The sequence below is a fragment of the Hetaerina americana genome, unplaced genomic scaffold (genome assembly GCF_022747635.1).
Source record: "Hetaerina americana unplaced genomic scaffold, ioHetAmer1.1.p SCAF_7, whole genome shotgun sequence".
In the NCBI taxonomy this organism is placed as follows: Eukaryota; Metazoa; Arthropoda; class Insecta; order Odonata; family Calopterygidae; genus Hetaerina; species Hetaerina americana.
The window spans coordinates 38,473,920-38,479,919 of record NW_027287316.1 but is presented as its reverse complement, the minus strand read 5'-3'; the positions used below and the strand labels follow the sequence as shown (position 1 = coordinate 38,479,919).

General features: G+C 39.8%; 1 protein-coding gene across 3 annotated transcripts in view; it reads left to right on the top strand.

Annotated features, from left to right (window-relative positions):
- Positions 1-774: 774 nt before the first annotated feature.
- Positions 775-6,000, top strand: part of LOC139696707 (protein EFR3 homolog B-like) — a 157,152-nt gene continuing 151,926 nt past the window's right edge. For all 3 annotated transcript variants that reach the window (XR_011702639.1, XM_071595543.1, XM_071595544.1), the window contains exon 1: positions 775-965. The gene's annotated coding sequence lies outside the window, so the exon portion shown is untranslated. The remainder of the gene's footprint in view (positions 966-6,000) is intronic.

Genomic DNA, 6,000 nt, shown 5'->3' with positions numbered 1-6,000 from the left:
GGAATTTGTCAAAGGGAAAACACCATACGTGTTTAAAGTTGGCTTTAACCTCGTGGACAGAGGCGCCTCGCGCACGACTACGGATACATGTGACATTGTATGTACGGTATTTCGTCATAACATCTAGTTCCTTTAAAAGCCCCAAAATTTCAGAGTTTAAGAGGACGCCTCGGTAGCTTAAGTGGCTAAAGCACTCGACCGGATATTGAGGGATCTGGGTTCGAGTCCCAGTCAAGGCGAATGATTTTTACGCTCTGAAATTGTTGCATTGAAATGCACACTAGCGGATGACTCCGTTAAAAGTTACTGTTGCGGCATCTCCCGCAGTTTCTTTGGAATTAAAATTAAAGGGTTATGTACATACAGTCATGAGTCGGATTCAAAAAGGTTGCAATTTTTACTAGGGCGGGCAAAATTAGCATTCATTGAACAACAATTTATTTGCTCCTTTTCAAAATGCTCGTATTTTAGCCAAATTACCATACGATATTAACCAAATATTCTGACCTTGTTTCTATAGTCTAACCTCGCAAAATTTCACTGGTCTCACTTTTAAAATCGTTTCTTCCGGGTTTTTTTTTACCAAAGACTGGGAATTATTATGATGATTTTTTCCTCTAAAGCACCAAAGGTTTTGATGTCATACAATTTTGAATTACTTTTTATGCATTTCGGTCATCTTCAATGGTGTTATCAGTGCAGTGTCTTCTTATTCACTTTTGTACTAACTTATTACATTTCCGTCTGGTTACAGGGTTGGTTGCCGTTGATTGGCATTCGTCCACTAATCCAAGAGTCCCTGGTCCGAATTTTTGTTGATGCTGTTGGAAATTCCGATCTCAGATTCAATCAGTGTGATGCTCAGGATACCAGAACCTGTTGGGAAACCGCAGGCGACAGAGGAGGTACCAGCCTACCTTTCCTGAATGTCTGTATTACACACGCCACATAGGACTTAGTTCAAGGTGAGTTCTACCCCCGCTAGTCAAAACCAACCAATGCGGGTTGATTAATGTGAACATTTGAAATTTCTTTTCTCTCTATCAATTTAATGTTTGAGTGTAGTTTTCTACTATAACATTTCTCATTTTCTCTGTCTGTAGAGAAACGTGAAACGCAAATGGATGTGTAATGGGCACCTGAAAAGATCCTTGCACGATAGTAATTCACTCGTAATTTGTTAGCAAACGCGTTTCGAATACGGAAAGTAGAATGAAGAGGGTTTTGAAAAGTGATGAAATTTCGAAGACTGTGATAGAGGGAAGAAAGTTCGGAAAGTGAGAATTGGGGAGTAAAATGATAAGCATGTTGGATAGAATGAAGAGAGGTAAAATATATAAGGATTCGAAGAAGGGTTTAGTGTAGAGTGGGATGCCGGGTTGTGTCCTGTACAGAAGATTAGAAATGTGGGTCATAAAATTATAATGATACGATATTAAATAGCCTTCTCATAATGCTTATGTTTAACTAAATTGACAATAAAATATTACTATACGTATATAGTAATAGTACTAGTATAGCTCACTTCCCATGGATAATTAAGACACCCAAGACTTGTTGGTAGTGGAAGAAGAGGACTCAGTACATAATACCGAATTACATAGTTTTGCTGCTTGCCAAAATCTATTATCTACTTAACAAGTTTTTATCCAACACCTGAGACTGAACACGGGTCTTTTCTAAGTAAATATATATTTTCCCATCCCCATGACATAACAATGTTTTACAGTAAGCAATCATGTTACTCATTGAGCCGAGTTCATGGTAGCAGAAAATTCTGTTCAAAAGATTGCTGGATTGCTGATTCACTTAATGAGTCAACATCATCGAAACGAATAAATAAGGATGCTAATCTTTTCTATTACGGCTTCATTTAGGCTTCTGATAAAGTCATCCGTTATACGATGCTTTCATTTAATTATGACATAAAAATCCTAAGCCATCTTCACGTTTTGAGATGCGGAAGCCCGAAGCGAGTTTGAAAAGGTTAAAGATCACTGCTCCACATCGGGTGCAATCATTTTATTTCTATACGCAGATATATAAAATTTTAAAACCACTCATTTAGAGTGGCGGTGGGAAAATTTTCCGGATTCCACGCCGACTCGGACCGTTCGGCTCTTGACTAAGACTCGCACGAGCGGGCCTGACCAAAGAGGATATTTGCCTATTAAAAAAATAAAATAAAAATTCATTTCCGCGGTCCAGAGGAGGCGGAACATCGTTAAAAAAAGGCGCTTATTTCGACAGCGATTGGACGGAAGGGAACACAATCTGTTCGCTGCCGCCCCACTTCCAACCAAAGGATCTGTCAAAATGTCACTTTAAGAATATTTTTTCTCTACCACATCCGAAAGTAGCTACTCATCCAAGATGTTCTGGGTAGACATGCAGGTGAATGTTCTTCCACGCAATCTAGTCAATGCGAGCTAACGATTGGGTAAGCATTCGCTCGTGAATTGAATAATAATCGAAGTTAAATCATTCTGAAGGTTTAATCACGACCGGTTTGGGACATTAAAGTGAAGGCGAAAGCGTCGGAAGGTTGGCGAAAGACTATTGCTCCATTTTAGCGAATTAAGAGGATGTAGATCGATAGAGCACCGCCTTAATTATGGTCGGGATGGATGTTATTAAGGCTCATCTTTCAGCATGCCCGCGCCGTGTCAAAAAATTGTAGAAAAAAATAAAATTACTGAGAATTAGACCAGAAGGGCTAAAAAATGGACGCAAACCACCCCTCTGCCCACCGTTTTTCTCATTTGAGTCTTTTACTTTACTGTTAAGAATGAGGCAGAAGTAATACTTTCGATGGAGTCTTGATTCGTAGCAGCTACTTTTATGCGACGCGGATTCACGATAACGGAGACAGAATGGCCGCGAATAAAAATGTCGAGTAACGAAGTTTGAAATGGACTCTTTACGGCGTTTTTGAGAAGCAAAGAAATGTGATGAGATCACTGGTGATGGGATCAGGGCTCGTAACCGGCTCCTGGAAACATAAAACCCTTTACATTCTTCAAAGGCATAAAGAGGACATAAGTTGGTGGCTATTCGTGGAAAAATAGGTGAACTTTAATGAATCTGCATATTCTGTGGTGCCGTGAAAAGAAATCGGCTGTTATTTTTTTCTGTCTGCCAGTTTGAGTGGTATTTTACGAGCATTATAATTATAAAATTGTTTATTTGGCTCTCTCAAAACTGTATTACGAGATGGAAATAGATCACACTTTGGCGAGTCCCTTCTGTCTCCATGTTCGCTCCTGCTTTTGATCCATCCAGTTTCACCTGCAGCCGAAACCCTAAGTGAAAGGGGTTCCATAAGAGCTATGCGAAATAGCATTTGGGCCCTGAAAATGCATTTGTTTCCTGGAATACAATATTATCCATATGATTTCAACTTTTTGCCTGTTTAAATTTAATATCTCGTTCAAGACTTTCGTTCAAATGCTACGACAAGTGAATAAGATAATTAACATTGATTGATGTCAATAAATAATAGATGGGTTCCATATATGTAATGACAAGTATCAGCTCAGAAGAACGAGAATTATGCAACAGCTTGAGGAAAGTTCTGGAGGAAGTGTGATTCCTCGCATATAAGGGCCGCGATCAAAGAGAGGTTTGACGTGTTCTTTGGGTCACTATCCCTTATTGCTGGAGAGACTATAAAGGGCACCTTTCACGTATTGTATGTGAATAATATGCAGTGCATACATTTATTAAAATAAGTGGATAGATAAGAAGATGTATCTAAATCATTGATTAATTAGCGAAAAAATTGGCGTAGGGATGATTTTCTCTCGTAGTCAGAATTGCCATGGGAAGAAATACAAATTTTCAAAGTTATCACAGGAATTATTCTGGAAGCGCGTTGAGTCGAAAGCTCATTGCCAAACCGATCGTTTTCGTCTAAGTCATCAGTATCTTCTGTTGAAATTACTACCAATCATCAGTGGTGTAAATAGTTGAATATAACATGTAGTACGAGTAGGATTTGAACTCGTGTATAATCATACGCAAACAAATACGATGGTGATTTCAACGAGCGAAGAAATACACAAAATCGCCAACTTGAAACAATTCCAACATGAAATGTAGTATGGGGTAGATTTAATCGAGCTTAGCTCCGTGGTGTAGTATTCCAATTGGTAGAGTGATGGGCTGACTGAAGGTCCCGGGTTCGATTCTGGTTGATTCCTCTGGGTACCCTCAGCGTGATTTTTGTGGCATTAGATATTCCTGGGAATCTTCAGGCGATACAGGAAGAGGAATTCTCTCCTCCTATCCCCTCAGGTGTGAATTCCACCCACAGTTGGGCTTCAATTCGTATTAGGAGAGCTCTACCATCACCCATCAAACCAATCCTTATTACTCTGGTATTGATGTAATTTATTCCTTGAGTGAATTTCCTGTGTTGTACCGATGAAACGCAACTGCTATTGATTGCGCCAAAGAATAGAGAGAGTGAGGAATACCTCTACCACGAATTTAGAATGTTGCTTACTTGTGACAGGTTTAATGCTAATGGGAGTTTTTAGCGCATACGATAAGGGATGGTTAAGACTTTGAGAGAAACCCTGGTCGCTACACACATCAGTGTTTGTGATACTTAGCCATTATTTCTTCCTAAGCACTTCATAAAATTCAAATTCACATTCCGATGTGAATCAGTACGGTTGTGTGCGTAAAGACCAGTGTCTCATCACTCCTTCTGACACACCCAAGAGAAACTCTCTCGTGGTCTGATGTAGTTGAGAGAAAATTTGAAGGCTCACCCCCCTGTGGCGATGATGGCTAATCCTACGCAATCCTCTGGTGAGTGGCGGAGGGAGAGATGTTCAGGTAACCTTAATCTTGACCAACGGGTGTGCGCAAGGAGCGAGTTCTTTTTTCGTTTTATTCCTTCGGTTTGCTTTGTATTGCTCACGTGTTCAACCGATAAGGAGTGTTCCTTTGGAGTGGAATCTCAATTGCGAGAAAAAAAGTTGAGAAACATTCGGAAAACTTAGGAGTGGAAGAGTCGAAACGAAAAAAAATCGAAACAGAAAACGGAGTACTGGAACGGAGACTGCATTAAAGTCTTCCTTTTATGCAATGAAACGCGCCGGGGTAAAAAATGAAAGGCGAATATGTTTAGTATAAATATAAATTATATGCGTGAGCTCACCCACACACTCATTCCGAAGCGAGACTGCTTTCCCCTCACGACTCGGGGGTTTTGTGAATTATCCCGCTCATGATGACTGTCTTTTGTTTCTCCCATGTTCCACCTCAAACTCCCGCCAAAATCTCGATTTCGTCCATCCATTGGCCAAAAATTTCCGTGAGCGACGACGCGTAGGCGAAGTTTACTGGACCGTGTAGGAGCTTACATCATTGGATATAATCGGTGTTGCGTATTAGATGGGAAACATTGATTTAGTTTTTTCACCTCTGTTCAAGTATGACTTCATTTAATGCGGTCGATATTTCGTCTGGCGCTCTATTTATCTGAGTGAGAATTTGCGTATGGTCACCTCTGAAAAAAATAATACGTTTCATGGAATACTTATCAAACTCCGTTGTTAAATTTATTTTCCCGGGGCAACAGCGTTCTGTAGTCATCGCCAAACTACTATATTTACATGTGATGGGCGGTTAAAAGTGATTGGACTGAAAAGGTATCACGTAACATTTTGTAGGCTTCGAAGTATTATTTGGCAATATTTCCTTCTAAAAAGCTTCTCATTGTAACACACAAATATTCAAGTTATTGGAAGATTTTCAATGAGGAGGGAGTTGTTGACAATAGCATTGAGTGATTATCTCAAAGAGACATAGTTAGCTTGTTTTGTAGGGATATAGTATAGGTTAGTCGTATATTGTAGATTTTTAAAATGCAGGCATGTATGGTGATGGAAGTTGATGCGAACGGTAGAAAATAAAACGACGTACTAGGCGTGGCAGTGGAAAGAAGAAGGTCGTGGAAAAAATTCAGAGTTAGGAAATGTTGGGTGG